This window comes from Chlamydotis macqueenii, chromosome 1, assembly GCF_036417535.1.
Source record: "Chlamydotis macqueenii isolate bChlMac1 chromosome 1, bChlMac1.mat, whole genome shotgun sequence".
In the NCBI taxonomy this organism is placed as follows: Eukaryota; Metazoa; Chordata; class Aves; order Otidiformes; family Otididae; genus Chlamydotis; species Chlamydotis macqueenii.
In genome coordinates, this window is record NC_141556.1 from 88,056,343 (window position 1) to 88,072,123 (window position 15,781).

General features: G+C 46.3%; 1 protein-coding gene across 2 annotated transcripts in view; it reads right to left on the reverse strand.

The window, feature by feature from the left end:
* The window catches only part of SIDT1 (SID1 transmembrane family member 1), a 46,485-nt gene extending 36,164 nt beyond the window's left edge, over positions 1-10,321 (reverse strand). The window contains exon 1 of one of the 2 annotated variants that reach the window (XM_086768285.1): positions 10,276-10,321. The gene's annotated coding sequence lies outside the window, so the exon portion shown is untranslated. The remainder of the gene's footprint in view (positions 1-10,275) is intronic. The other variant, XM_086768197.1, reaches the window with a different exon arrangement.
* Between the last annotated feature and the right edge of the window lie 5,460 nt (positions 10,322-15,781).

Consider the following 15,781-nt stretch of genomic DNA (forward strand, 5'->3'; position numbering starts at 1 on the left):
ATCAGAGCAACAAAGTTTAGCAGAATCTAGGTGCAATTATGAGGAAGCTTGAGCAAGTGGAGAAAGGATCAACATTTAACTGCAAGCAAGGCTTCTCTCATTTGCTGTCATTCTCTGGCTGATTTTGTGCTATAGAGTAGAAGGAACCCTAATTAGTGTCTTGGAGAAAGACATTTTGCCTGGCAGGGTAAACTGTCTGGCAGAAGCATCACAAAGGACAGGGATAACAATGTATCACTTATGAACTAATGTTTGTGCTTTTTCAGGCCTTCTTCCAATTAGCCTACCTTAACATTTTATTCCATGTTTTGCTGTTAGATCGTGTTGTCTTGATATATACATTTTCATGCAGCAGATTTAATTAATTCACCACTGAGCCAGTGCTGGTAGTACCATCTTTCCCTTTGAAAGTCAGCATTTGGTGTTTGCCTCAAGGGCATCATCTCCAGCAAAATATTTTTAGAAGAGTGGAAAAAAAAGCAGAGGGTAAAGAAAAAAAAAGGTGATTTATTTAGTTGAAACATCATTCTCCCTCCACACCTTTCCAAAGATTATTTCATTTTAAGAACAAACAGTTCTGACACAGGAACCCTTTCCTGCTACAGAACCACTGCTCCCATCACATACACCTCTCCATCCCAACGCAGAAATAAGATCCTAACTACACTGCATGTAAAGACAAGAGGAACTCCAGCTAAAAAGCACAGCTTTTATTTAAAAATAATAATAATCCCACACACTAGAACAAAATACAATGAGCCTCCTCTGCATCCACCCCTACTCACTTAGCATGGGTGAAGCAGGGAGGAAGTTTTGCCTGGGCAGTAAGAGGGTCAACCAAGCTGCCGTCTCCTTCTTCAATGCCACCACTGCTGACGGAACTTCACTTGGGACCAGAGACTGTTTCCATCACTGCAGAAAACTAGCTGCACCTCTCCCTTCCCCTTGTACACACACATAGAAGGAGGCTATCTACATTGGTACTATAATAAGGTGCTAGATTTCATCTGTACCTTCCAAGCTGAAATCCTCACCTCCTGCAAACACCTCTGATTAGGTCTGAGGTGGGACAGTCCAGGCTGGATCTCAGGAAACAACCTTATTTTGACTCCCTTTGACAGCCAGGCCCTGGACAAACATTTGTCAGCAATACCCATATTACTGCCTTTTGTACTGCAGGGCTGAGGCAGGGTCAGGACTGCTTCAGAAACTTCTGCTCCTCAAATTCCTTCCCATTGCCAAGCCTCTGCCATCTCCATCTCTACTCACTAACCCAGCTCATAACAGTTTTGTTTCTCAGATGACTGACCTTGAGCTTTTTTCCGTATTTCGAGGTGGACAGAGCAGTTAGACAGCCAAATAAAGAGCGAGCTCTCAGCACTACATAAAAACATGTTAGACCAGGAAAGACAAATATTTGTACTTCAGTTCTACCACCACCCTGGAGATAGAGGAGGAAAAAAAAAAAAAAAAAAAGGATAGATTTTTTTTTTTTAAAGTGCATCTGAATTCCATTCTTTAGATGGGAACAGGCAGAAGGAGCCGGTCCCAAATTCACACAGCTGAAAAGGACCAACATGGCTGCAAATATTAAGCAAAATAAACCAAGCTCTTGTTGACACAGAAGAGTCCTTGGACTGATTATTAAGTCTACATTTCCCACAGAGATTACACATCAGCTTAAGACTGCAGGGACATGAATTTAAGGGCAGGCAGGAGGTTGCAACAACAGTTTCTGCTGCAAGCAAAGGTTTTCACAGGCTTTACTGTGGATTCCTTTCCACCACCTCATGCTAAGCAAAACCTTCAAATCACACCAGGGCTTCGCCATGCTCTCCGCCACATCCACACGCAAGCCACTCCTTGCCAGACCATCGGACATTATCGCTCCACGTTACGACAGCACTTGCTTGTGGGCCTGAGAAGGCACCAAGCCAAGCTGGTGGGCAGGGAAGACATCCGGCAAGCAAACACACAGGCTGCTAGTTACAATGGAAGGTCTCAGCAGAGGATACATCTTCAAGAGCCACTGAATTGCTGCTGTTTGCTGTTTTAGAAGAAAGAGGTGCTTCATTTTTATATAAACCCTGAAATTAAAGTGAAGTAGGATTAAGCCAGATGGACAAGAGCAAGAGAGGCCATAAATGGAGCACACACCTGTCACTGTCAAACTTGGCTCCTCTTCCCACTGACAACACAACAGAGGGAAGTTGAGATCCTGAAGGAAAATGGTTATAAGACAGAGTGACAGGCGTTACAGAACCCCTTGCCTGCCCTCTTATGAGATACGCGCCCCACTCCTGTCTGACAACAAAGCAAGTGGAGTTCAGAGGAGCATTCCCTCTCAGCCTTCCTCTGTCTGACTTTGTGCCATAATGTCAATAAGTCTTAATCACCAAAAGCAATCTGTCGAATAACCCTGGCCCACAGTTTTTTTCCAGCATTTCTGCCAGAAGTGTTAAATATCCAAAGCAGCATACACTAAGTGACAGACTCTGCGTATGTCAAGCATAGCCTTAGTGACTTTAACATGATTGTTACAGGATTAATATTTTTCATTTCAAAGTTCCACTTTAAGTAAATGCGCTGTGTGGACTTACAGCCTGCCATGGACATTCCCATGAGTCCACTTGTTTGCAACACTATCTGTGCAGCATGAATGGAAGTAATACAAATACCAAGTATGTTAATATTTATCTTTTTCCTTTTTTCAAATTTTGTCCTCTAACCAATGTCACTAGGGAGTCTCTAGGACAGCCAGAAAGAACAACTAGGAGTTGCCATGCTCGATGAAGTAGGTACCTGTTTCTGACCACCCTCAGACTTCAGGAAGATGTTAAAAATAAACAAATACATCCTTTTTTGAACAGCCAGTTAAGGAACAAACTACTCTCTAATAAATAGCATCTTCCTAACCCAAAGCAGCTGGAACTCTGAGCTAGGGTAACCCTTGAAACAAAAGGGTTTATAACCTTTCCAAATTTGCCACCACCTCAAGCTCACAGCAATAACTCCAGAGATTACTGTCACAACACAAATATCTGGTTCTTTCTTGGCTCCAAAGTTCTTCACCTCAGTGACACTTCAGATGTGGATTAAATTATGTAGCCTACCTGTTGTCTTCTCTTCTTAAAAAAAAAATAAAAAAATAATAAAAAAAAAATCATTGTTTTAAACCTCATTAAGTAGCTACTCCTATGTCCAAAGAAAAACCTCAGCACAAAGAAAGTAAGGAAGCCTGTTTCTTAAATCCTCTGTGTTTCTCAAAGTATACCCAACAGGAAATAGTGTTTGCTTATGCAAACATATTAAGTTATATTCTCACACCGAGCAGATGGCACACCCTTGCAATACAGCTTTTACAGACTGCACTTTCATTCCCTAAATATCCCCTGAAAGAGCAGATGAGGTCTGTATAGGAAAACCACACCTTCCTACCCAACAACTTCTGCACAAGTTATTCAAGGACATTTCAGCCTCCACTTACAATGCAAATGTTTGTATTATAAATTGCTGCACTGCTCTTGGAAAGAGTTCAGTCTGAGGAGAGACATTTTGATGAAGCTGCTCTTATTCTGAAAAAAAAAAATAAAATTCTTTTTTAATCTAAACATCTTGAGGGGTGAGGAGGGGGCGTCAAATGGAAGAACAAAACTTGATCAGCTTTGATTTTAAACAATAGGACAGCCCAACAAGAAGAGAGTGATTTTAAGGTTTAGAACAACATCCACATTCAAAAGAGATGTTTTTGTTCACTAGCAAGTTATCAGGCTTTACAGCATTAGCTTACATATTAGAAATAAAAATAAAATTCTTGCCAGCACTGAAGTTACCATCTGAAGGTCAGCAGGCCACCTTGCAAGAAACCAGAGCAGACTCTCAAGCTTTTTTTCCTAAAGCCTGTGAACTGACAGCCACTTCTTCTGCCCCTCTAGGTAGGGAAACTCACAAAAAACAAAATCCTTGAAAGCCAAATAATAATTTAAGTTTGAAGGGATCTCAGGCAGGCACATGATCCCACCCCCAGCTCAAAGCAAAGCTATCTCCCACACCAATTCTTTCACTTTGGATATCCCATTTTTGCCAGAGCCAAAGTTTTCAAGACTGTATTTTCTGCTGCGGAAAGCAACAGTCAAGTTCATGTTTTCACAAGATCCCCATTTCTCTCATAGTCTACTTTTGCTTTCTCCTGTAAGCAAGAGCTTTCTGCCTGACTGTGGGCAGGGTGAGGAATGGCCAAGAGACCCCACTGAGAAGCAGCAAGAGAATTCCAAGTGCTGTGTGCTCTACACTGCCTATGCTGTCACCTCCTAGGGTTGGTTGTTTTCTTTTAAAAAAGATAAATTATATGCACAAAAGTTATTCTAAAGGGATTCTGTTGAACCTTGCTTGGCTTCAGACATCAAATACTATAATTTGCTTTGATTTTTCTAGATTTGACATTGCGCCTACATTTCTGCCTCATAAGGAATTTAGCATTAAGCTTCAGAAACTGTGTGTTGAGGCCCTTACAGTGTCCTGTGGTGAACAGACCAGAGCCAGCAACCAAAAAGCAACAGCATTCAGGCCCTGGAGATCATGCAGTAACAGGAGCTCTACTGACCTTAGGAGATCTTCTCATTCAAACATTTGTAGTCTTCCCAATTTACTTGGTTTTTATCTGCATCTTTGAGGCTAAAGTGGTGGGCTTCCACCCAGCATTAAGGAAAGAGAGAATCTAACCTGTTCTCCCTCATTACAGCTCAGGTTCAGCTGCCTCCAAACAGCAGAGTGAAGTTTTATTGCATGCATGACATAGCTGTGGGCTAAAACTTGGGCTGGAGCCAAGACTAACATTATGGAGAAGCCATGCAGGAGAGCAAGGGAATTGCTCTGAGGTAGGTTAGTTCCAGCCTGAAGAGTCCCACACATGAAGCTCAAAACCAGCTCAGAAGCAAAAGGTGAAAAAATTATTCCTGGAGTTATAACAGACAAGGCTGCTGCTGGAGTTAGATCTACATTCACATGTGAAAGAGCAGAGAACAGCACACACAGATGTGATCACTGCTACTTATTAATCCAGGCTGCCCCGTATAGGAGATCAAGGAGTTTCCCAGCAGCTGTGACACATAGCTTGGTCTGAGCAAGTGACTCATCACACAATCCCAGAGGAACATATTGGTGAATTCCAGTTCTGGCTCCTCACCTAGACAAAGGAAGTGTAACTGCCATCCACACCTAGGCTGGAAGAGACCCATTCAGCAGGAGACAGAGGAACCCAAATGCATCACACTCTTGGGGCTGGAAAAGGCACTTGGTCTCTACTAGAGGGTCTCAAAGTTTAAGGCATCTAATTGGAAGACTTCCGTTCCTCTTGCTAGTGTTGATTCCTCTCTTCCTGTAGGTCAGTCAATTTTCCCCCCATCTGCAATCATGAAAGAATTAAGTAAAATGATGTTACCAAGCCTCAATGGCGGCAGACAGCCTCTCTCATCCATTCACTGGGGGTAATTTTTCACTCACGACCACTCAGATAGACTCTACATAAGAAACAGTCACTCTAGAGCTAGGCATCCTCACATGGCACAACTGCTCAGCAGAGAAGCCACAGCTTAATCTACTGCCAATCATGGCTTACAGTAAGGCTGGGCCATATGGGAACTGAGATTGGGGCTCTGTTCCTAGTCCTGGCAAGGGAGGAGGAGGAGGAAAATATCACCCACTCTTTCTCCTAAAATAGGTTCAGTTCACTGCTCAGCTTTTGCGCTTATCCTATAGGTGCAGCCCACCGCTCAGCTTTTGAGCTCATCAAAAGCAAGATGCACTGCATGAATGTCCAAGAGCTGTGTCTGGATTGCAGCAGCTTTGCCTACGAATGGGAAGTCGAAAACTCATTCTCCTGAAAGACACTTGGTTTTCTAAATATAGTCCATGTATCTTCCAATCAGGCATTCAGCTGACCTGAGCTCTGATTAGGAAGAGCTTTTGTTGTCTCCAGTTGACTTCCTCATGATACCCTCTCCTGCACCACTCAGGACTTTGTAGAGGAAATACCCACAAGCGGCATTAGTGTTTTCAGCAGATTAACCATTAGGAACTGCCAGAGCTTACAGCGGTGAAGAGTCATTCACTCTGAATTCCCTCAGTACTCCCCCACACACCTTTTTTTTTTTTCTGTTTTTGGAAGCCCTTGTATTATTGCAATCATGGAATTAAGCAGCTTCTCCCACTTGTCACGTAAAGCCTCCTTCAGTCAACAGTAAATCCAGCAGAAATAACTTTGCAACTGTTGTTCAGTCTTCTGGATAGGAATACACTGCACAGGCAGCTCCAGCAAATCAATTCTCCTTCCCTTCTCCCTCCCAAGTAAGGACATGTTGAATAGGTGCAACTGAAGATCCTCATGAGCGTGCTCTTTTTTTTTTTCCTCCTCATCCTGGATGTCTCCAGCTTAAACATTCTTAAAATAAGACAATCCTGCTTGCCCAACTAATTGTTCACCAGACTTCTAATAGTGCACATCTGCCTTTGCTGTTAGAGTATGGGTGCATAGTGAAGAGCATAACAGCTGGTTTTATAACTGCATTTTTTACACTCACAATTACACATTAAACGAACAGCTGTGCAGAGAGGAAAATTTCAAAGTGCAGCTAGGAGGAGAAAAGGGAACTAGAAAAGCAGTAAGATGACCCCATAACAAATGAAGACTTTCCACCATGAGGAAGGAGTTGGACATGTCCCTCTGTTCACAGGCCAACTCTAGAAGACCCTTGCAGCAGAGGTGGCTCAGCTCACCTTGACTTTTACAGCTCCACCTCAGGAATTAAGGCCTAAATACCAGTTGCCAAGTAGAAAAGGGCCTGACAGCTCTCCTGCCTCAAGACACAAGGTGGGGTATTTCTGCACAGCACACAGGAAGGTTTTTCTCCTTAAACACAGGCACAGAAGAGATCTGTCACTGTACACATGCTTAAGAGTTTCAGCTAGGTGCCTAGGTCAGCATGTAAGTACCCTTATTTTCATTTTACACACAGAAGTGACTTGCTTGTCTCAAAGCAGCTCTGCTCCAGAGCCCTGAGTTGTACTTTCTTCACCTTATATATGTCTGCTCATGAGCAATCTCACAGGATGTGCTTTCCCCCTTCCCTTGTGCATGCATACCTGTATCCCAGGGAGTAAGGAAGATTATGTGGATGAAGAACATCCTCCGAGATCAGGCAAGCACAACTCTTTTCAGAAAGCGACAAGTCCCTAAAGCACAAAACAGGAGTAATGTTCTTGTTCCCTCCTTTATCTCATCCATCATTCAAGTACTGCTCTATTCAGCTGCTTTTTCAGATGTGGCCTGGCAGCCATAGCACATGAGCAACCAGAACATTTACAGAGGATTGATGGGTCACAAGCCAGCCCTCACACCTTGCCCTTGGCTCCAAGTTGTCACTTGCTTTGTAGGCCTGCCCTCATAAGAGAGGGCAGCAGAGAGGGAAAAACAGCAGAACCCACAGCATCAAGAAAACAAATCCCTGTTTCAGAGCCAGACCACCCCAGATCTGGCTTTGCTTCAGAGGGAAAGCAATTAAACTCACCCACTGCAGCCCTTCCACATGGAAATGCTCTTTTTATTCAATTAAATTTCCTATAACTAAGGTTAATGGCCCATGTAGTATCTACCCTCAAGGTACTGGAGGTTTCTGGCTGACCTGTCATCAGCACAGAGACAGGAGGAGACTGAAAAGACCAGGAATAGCAGAGAGCTCACAAGTGGCAGGCAATCATCAAATGTTGTCTGACTCTTCACTCACTAAGAGTTTGAGGCTAGACCGCACTGAAATGCAAGGATTAATACACCGAGTTTTTGCAGAACTTGCATTCCTTCAGAAGGTCCAACAACTATGCAATGGACAGAATGCCCCTAACTATCTTCCCAACTCTTGCACAAGAAAAACCTGCCTACAAGAGCACAATACCAGATTAAAGTAAAAATTTCCACTACCAAGCTTCTAAACCTTGAGCAATCCTCATCATCAGGGAGATGCAGGACGACCAGAACAAATCAACCTGTACCTCTGACCAGGCTGGCAAAAGGAGACCCAGTCATGCTTGCCTCTCATTAGCTCAGAACAGCACCTGCAGAGGGGCTGTGCACAGCCAATTATCCCAATTAGGCCAGACATCTTCCTGAAGGCTTCTGCTAGTTCAGCTCAGGAATAGCATCTGTAGGCCTTCTCAGTGAGGAATCATAGAATGGTTTGGGCTGGAAGGGACTTTTAAAGATCATCTGGTCCAATTCCCTTGCTGTGGGCAGGGACTTTCACCAGATCAGGTTGCTCAAAGCCCTATCCAACCCAACTTTGAACAGTTCCAAACACAAGGCATCCACAACTTCTCTAGGCAACCTGCTCCAGTGTCTGACCACCCTTATTGTAAAGAAAAAAAAAAAAGAAGTATTCCTTATGTTCAACCAAAATCTACCCTCTTTCAGTTTAAAACCGTTGCCCCTTGTCCAGTCACTACAGTCTTGGCAAAAAGCCTCTCTCCATCTTATAAAAAATAAGCCCCCTTTAAATATTGAAAGGCCACAAGAGGCTTCTGTTCTCCAGGACCTTCTCTATCCTTAGAACATTTCTGGGTAGCCCTCATCAGAAAGCCTCCTAGCACAGTCCATCTTTGTTTAAGTGTTTTTCCTCTTCCAAATTTGTTTTCATAGCAGGAGAAGGTTGCATGACCCCCTTTAAGCATGTTCATGGCAGTGCTTGGAGAGTTCTGCATCAAAAAAATATTAAGCCTCAAACCTGAAGTTCTGCTTTTTAGATATGCTCTTGATCAGCTCAGCATTTCTGCAGAGACATCACGTTCCAGCATACACGAACATGGAGATTAGTCCGCTAAAGTTTCCGCTTAAAAGTTTCCAGTAGTCTGGATTGGGTGGCTCTTCACAGCCATGTCTGAAAGTAGCCATCAAGCAGAAGACGCATTTAGATACCCAGAAACACCACTGAGCAGCAAGGTACTCCCTCCCTGCCTCCTCCCATGCGGCTATCACCCTAGTTCTGTTCTCCAGGAGACAAAACTTATTGCTGGAGAGTGTCCAGCAAAACACATGGCTTCAAAGAGCACCTTAAATTGGAGGAACTAGACTCATTTTAACTGAAGTCAATCTGCACACTGTCTCTGCTAACAAGCCCCAGACAACATTTGGTCTGCCAACAGGCCCTCGTCATCATACCCAATACCTGTAACACCCAAAGAAGCCTAACTTACGTCACCAGCAACTTCTACAAGAAGGTTTGTGCCCAAAGCATGCTTTTGGCCTTCTGGGTTCAGTGGTGACACCCAACAGTTAAGTAAGTTGCATCATAGCCCCCACACCTAACTCCTGCCCCATAAATACCAGGTGCACTTTATTACATAGTAACACACATAATAGAAGAAAGACAAGTTTTTAAAGGTCCGGATTTTGGAATTTCCAAATAAAGCAAAGCAAGGGACTATTAAAAAAAATCCACCTTCCCTTCCCCCTTTTATCATGGTCTCTACCAACTCCCTTCATATTAAAGCATTATAAATATAGTGTGGGGAAAAAAAAAAAAAAGATGTTTTCCATTTCTCTTGTTCTGTACAACCGAGGACAGGAGGGAAGACTCACGTGCCGGGTTCACCATCCTTTGGTACATCAGAACATCTCACCCAGCAATTAACGCCCAATCCAAACAACGGGGGCAGAGTTTCCAAGGTACCACTTAGATAACTTGAGATAAACACGGCATTAAAAAAAGGGGGAGGGGGGAAACCCGCAACAGCTAGGCATACACAAATGACAGGTTTCCTTCTCCCGTCAAACAGCCCTGCCTTTAGCAGCCTCTTCGCACCGCACCCGCGCAGCCCAGCCTCGCCTCCCAGGGGAGAGCACCCGGATCCTACACGGTGAAAAATGGTATTTAAAAAGGCACACGCTCCCCGCCTCACCTTTTTTTTTTTTATTTTTTTATTTTTTTTTTTTTAGGTAGTACTATTACCCTCATCATTCCCTTCCAGACTTTAAACCCGTTTGTGCCGCTCGAAGCGCTGGATACCAAACCCCCGCCCGGCATTTGGTATCCGAACCGAATCCCGCGGCGGCGGGAGGATTGCGGGCAGGACGGCGGGCGCGGAGGGAGAGTCCGGCCCGCTCCCGCACATCGGTGGACCCGGCGCCCCCCTCCCCGCCCAAATCGGGGTGGGGGGAGCGGCAGGGTGCATTTCCCCGCAGCACTGGGGAAGGGGGCGTGAGGGAAGGACACACACGCACGCTCCTACCTGCCCGGGCTCGCTGCTGTAGGCGAAAGCGTAGACCCGCTCAGCGCTGATATTCACGGCCCCGCGGTAGACGCGGCCAAAGGCGCCAGGAGCGGGGCTGCCCCCCGCCGCTGCCGCCCAGAGCAGGGCGCAGAGCAGAGCCCCGGGGGCCGGGGCCGCCCCCCCGCCGGCCATGGGCTCGTCCCTGCCGCCGCCGGGCAGCCTCCCGCCCGCTGCGGCAGCCGGACGCGCTCTCTCTTCGGCAGGGCGAGAGCCCAGGCGCTCGTATTTGCAATTTAAATAAATAGCCGGGAGGCGGGGAGGCAGCCCCGGACACCCCCGCCCCTCGACCGGGGGGTCGCCGAGCAACTTCTCCGGGGAAGGACCCTCCGGAGGGAAGGGGAGGCCGGCGGGCTGGCTGGCTAGCCCTGGGGAGGAGGGTCTCCTCCCTGTGCCCAGCCCCAAATTCTGAGCCGGCCTTGTCAGACGGTCGTCAGGGAGCTTAGGGGTGCGCCGGCATCGTCAGGCTCATGGGCCGTCCCCAACCTCTACTTTTGGTTGCTCATAACTTTGGGATAAATGCCCCTCATCTTTTAGTTCAGCCCAGAGGTGTGAAAGGCTGCAGCAAAATGTCACTTCGTTAATTCCAGCACAGCTTGGTGCGTCTTACGTTCTTTGAGGCATTCATGAAGCTGCTATGAACAATACCGTGATACTCTTCACCTTTTCAGCAAGATAAGAGTGGTATCGCCGGGCTGTGAAAGGGCCAGGGGTCTGTCTCTCTCACGGCTTACCCCTCCCGTGTTCTCCTGTTGAAAACACGTCTGGGAAGTGTGTCAGATCCCATGGTGGAGGAATGCACTTTTAAGTCAGAGAAGACTGAGCGTTACTGGAAAGCAACCAGAAAGGTTTTTCAGACTGAGGATGAACTTGTTGGAGCCACAGTTTCATAAAGCCAGCCTGCAGCCTCCAACTGTGGTGGTTCTGGCCACAGAAGCTTTCTAAGTTGTGGGGTTTGTTTTGGAGACAGAGATTTCCTGGGGGTCACTTGTCGTCTTTGGAGGAAAAGTTGCAAAGCTCAGTAAAATGAGCCAGCGTGCATTATGCCCTCATTTTCATCTTCGGGCTTTTGTGTGATCTCTGCCAAGAGAAAAAAACAAAACAATTGTCAGTGATTTCTGTGTTCTTCTTGAAGCAGACTGCCATTCTAGTACCCCTGCCTTTTGTCAGAGACCCAAGAAGTGGTATTAAGGGAAAAAAACCCCATCTGAGAACTGCTGGAAGATGGACACTCCAACATGAAGAGTTTGCCTTTCAGCCACGCAGTATCATGCGGTGCAGACCAGGAGACCTGTGCAATGTCACCTCTGAGCAATTCTGACTCTGTCTTGCCTCTTACCAGTACCTGTCCTGGGCAACTGTCAAGCCACTTTGTGCCTTCCCCTCCCCACCCTGTAGAGCTCAGGGCTCCTGAATCCTACAGCTCCCTTCTCACCCACTGCCCTCTGCAGACCCACAGGTCCCTCTGGCAGGGCCTAGCATGTGCCGGAGGGAGGAGACTGGGGAGCACATCTTCTCCCAAGGAGAAGAGGCTTCAGGCAACAGGAGGAGGCATGGCAAAGTGAAAGCATGTCAGGGCCATACCAAGTTGCTCAGAGCAATGTGACAGGTGGCACAAGGCCGGTATTCTGCAAACCAAGGTAGCTCTGGCAGCTGCAAATATTTTTTGTGTCATTTGGTGCGTATTTCAAATCGGGAGATCAGTGTGGTGTCAGGGTGTTGTCCCTCCCTAGTCACGTTGTCCTCATGACAAAGAAGTGGCTCTCCATACAGCCCACACTTTCCAATGCAGAATTACAGAGTTCTTAAAGTATTTGCCCTGAGTGGTAGTACGTTTTGGTATCCTACCCAAGACTACACATTTTTTCCTCATTTTGAATTTCAGAATTCAAGTTTTCTTTTCAAACTGTAATACTTTGTGCTTCTCTTTATTGAATTTCATCTCACTGTTTTGAGGCTCTTTCTGCGATATAGCAATGTTAAACTTTTGTTCAAATCTTTGCCTCCAAAGTGTGGTACTGCCCAACTCAGTGTTATTTGCAGAAGTTTGAAGTCAAAGGTCAATTCCACCATTCAAGTCACTAATTAAAGTAATCAATCCTAGCAGAGAGATCAGATCTCTTAATTTGATATACCTTCCTATTGACAGGAAAATATCCATTGCTACAGTTTGGGAAGTGCTTTTCAATCACACACCCCTCTCATGTTAATTCCGCCTGAGCCCTATTTGCCTTTACGAGAGTGGTGTCCAAGGCAATGTCAAAAGCCCTACTGAAGTCAAAATATGTTTCATTTATTCCTTTCAGCACATACTAAGTCACTTATCTCAGCAAAGAAATAAATCGGGTTACATTGACATGGTTTGTTCTGGACAAAGGCACACTGCCTGTTTCTCATCACTTTATTGCTTGCACACTGATTGCCGAACAGCTTGTTTCATTATCTTTTCAGATAACAAATGGAGGTTGGCTGATTTATAACTCTTCACTCAGCCCCTTTGATGAAGATGCGTACCCTGTTTTCCCTTTTCACTTCCACCCGGATCTTGTTCTTGAATGGCAGTGTGTGTTTTGGAAGAACTAGTCCCTGTAAAGAGAAAAGATGCTGATCCAGATAGATCATGGGTCTGGGTTCTGTGAAAGTCATCTGGTATTCTTGTATGTGCCATAGTACTCTGGTGTCAGGGGACAGCGAGGGCCAGCTGCTCCCTAAGGGACAAGAAGCCAAGAGCTGTAACATAGCCGGCCGGTGGAGCAGGGACCTCGCTGTCCAGGGCCCTGTCCCACAGGATCTGAGCAGGGCAGGCGTGGAGGTGGCAGCTGGGGTCAACAGAGAGTCCAGATCTCCAGACAAGTCCATGGTGGTGGGACAGGTCTGAGGTCAAGCCGGGAATGTAAGTTAGTGAGTCACATCTGGTGATAGCAATTGGGGATGGACACAGCCCTGCGATCAGCAGGCAAGTTCACAGCAATGAGGCAGCTCTGAGGTCTGGCCAGCAAGTTGGCTGACAGGTCCGGGTTGATGGGATACAGGCATGGCTGTCACACGGCTGTAACTGTAGCTCAAGGCAGGGCCAAGCACCCGAGCCTCAGCTGAAATGCAGCTCCCATGGGAAGGGGGAGGTTAGCCCTCGCTGAGGCCTCCTCGCAGCCCTGCTTCCAAGGTCACAAGTGGGAAGGGGGGCAGCTGTCAGCTGCGCTATCTCTAGGCTGGCAGTGAGCCCAGGGTGCCAGACCTCCAGGAAGGGGAATGATGCTCTCAGGGCCCTTGCTTCTGGCTGTGTGTGGGGCCCATATTTCTTAACATGGCCCATTTTTCCAGTATAAGGAAAGCCCAGGGCTGTGAGTTTCTCAGGGGAAGGAGGAACTGTGCTGAACCAGAGGCTCACAAGAGTGTGGTTTTGTGTTAGTTCGGGTTTTTTTTACTATAGCACAAAAGTAGAAATTCTCACTGCTATTGGAAAAAAATACAGTAAGGAAATTACATTTCTCCTGGTAACCAGTGCTGCTGCAAAAACATCCAGGATAGAGGAAAGATCTTCATTACAAAGGAAATCCCCAAATCATACTAGCTTGAAAAGGGATAGAAAAAGAGTATAAACATACAACAAACAAAATCGGTTGAAAACCTGATGGTTTTAAACCACTGCCTTTTGATTATGTATTCTCCATCTTATGTAAGCTCCGCTGCAAATAAATGGATGCTCTAGATGCTCAGCTGGCTTCTGCAGAAATGTCGCAACATTTGCAGACTCTGCTGTAAATGCAGTGTGAATAAAAACAAGAACTGAAAAATGGACAGGCTTTTAAGGTGTCTGATAGAACCTGCTCCCCATTTTCTCATAGGTGGCTGGAGTATTTAATAGGCTGATTGAATAAGAATTGTCTCTAGCTTGTATATTAGCCTATATTAGATATTTAACATTTATATTTGATTGTAATTAATAACAGCAAAGAGGTTTAAGAGATTTCAAAGTGGATGATATATTGATCTAATTGTGCCTTTATCACTCATCTCTCACTTGTTCTTCAAGATAATTTAAAGCCATGTTAGAAGAGAATTCCAGATGCGTCCTTAATTTATGCTTTTGAGTTCCAAATTTTCAAATAAGCAGAGAGTAATGAATCCAGTGCATTGCCTTGCACACGTACCTAGGATCAAGGATTTGTTTTACCACAGGCTGATGTTTGGTTTCAGGTTGCATGTGGCATCTATGTTTAGTGCCTAGATGGAAACTGAAGTTCAGCTGCAACCTCCAATATAAAAAAAAAACCTCAGCCACATGTGCAGCACTTCAGCAGAGGCAATTGATGATAGTATTTCTGTCACTTTTTTCCCCCCTTGCTTCATAATGTCAATATTATTTTTGCTATCACATGCAATGCAATTCCTTCCCCCTGCACATTAACCATCACCATCTGCACCTTCACATGAATCTTTTTATGGTGATGTTGGTAAAGCCAGAATTAGACTGACGGGGACCTTAAGCACCAGGGAATCTTGGTGAAAGAAGATTTTTCTCTTTAAGGAAGGAAGGAGTTTTGAATGAAAGGCTGATAAACGCTACATCTTCACTTTCCACCGCCAAGAGACAAAATATTAAGCTCACACTGTAATACAAAATGTTAACTCTACCCCTTCAGAGTCATTTACCTGTTGTCTCCACAGATGTGAGAGGAAAGTGGAGGATCTGTGGCAAAACACAGCCAAGGCTGCTCTTTTAATTTGATGTCGCCTTAATTTAATAGTTTGTGTGACATTCTGCTGTTAATCACCCATAATAGGATCTGAAATACCTTTTCGCACGGGGAAATTTCCAAGGCTTCCTCAGAGGGACGTTGAGAGGAGGTTTGGAAGGGTATTTGCAGCGAGGAGGGATATTAATGAAATGAGTGAGTGGAAAAATTAAGGTGAGAAGTAGAAGAGTGAGACGGCCAGGAGCACCTCATGTGGATCTTCCCTGTGGAGTGTGAAAAGCCCTCTTCGCTCAAAGCCGGGGCTGCCAAAGCACTGGCTTGCTCGGGGCGGTGGGGGGGTCCTGTGCACCCCTGAGGTGCCGCCGGGGGGGGGCAGGCGGGGCAGGGAGAGGCCGCTTCCTCACAAAAAACGCGAGAGGAGGCGCAGGCCCTGGCGACACCTGCCGCCGAGGAGTGGCCGGCGGCGGGAACACGGCGTGAGGTGCGGGTGAAGGGAGGGTGGTGCGGTTAATAGGGCCGACCTTTCGGGCGGGGACGGGGGGAGCGGTGACGGTTTGGGGGCGCCCCGCGGGGCGGCGCGGCCGGCGGGCGCGCGCGGGGCTGGGAGAGCCGTTGCCGGTTTCCTCCCCTTATTAGGGCGGGGAGAAAAGGGGGGCGGGAACGACAAAAAAAAAAAAAAAAAAAAAAAACAACCCACGAAACCCAAACGGCTGCGTCCCTATGGCAACGGCGAGCGGAGGCGCGCACGGCCCGCACGCGCCTCCGCCGCG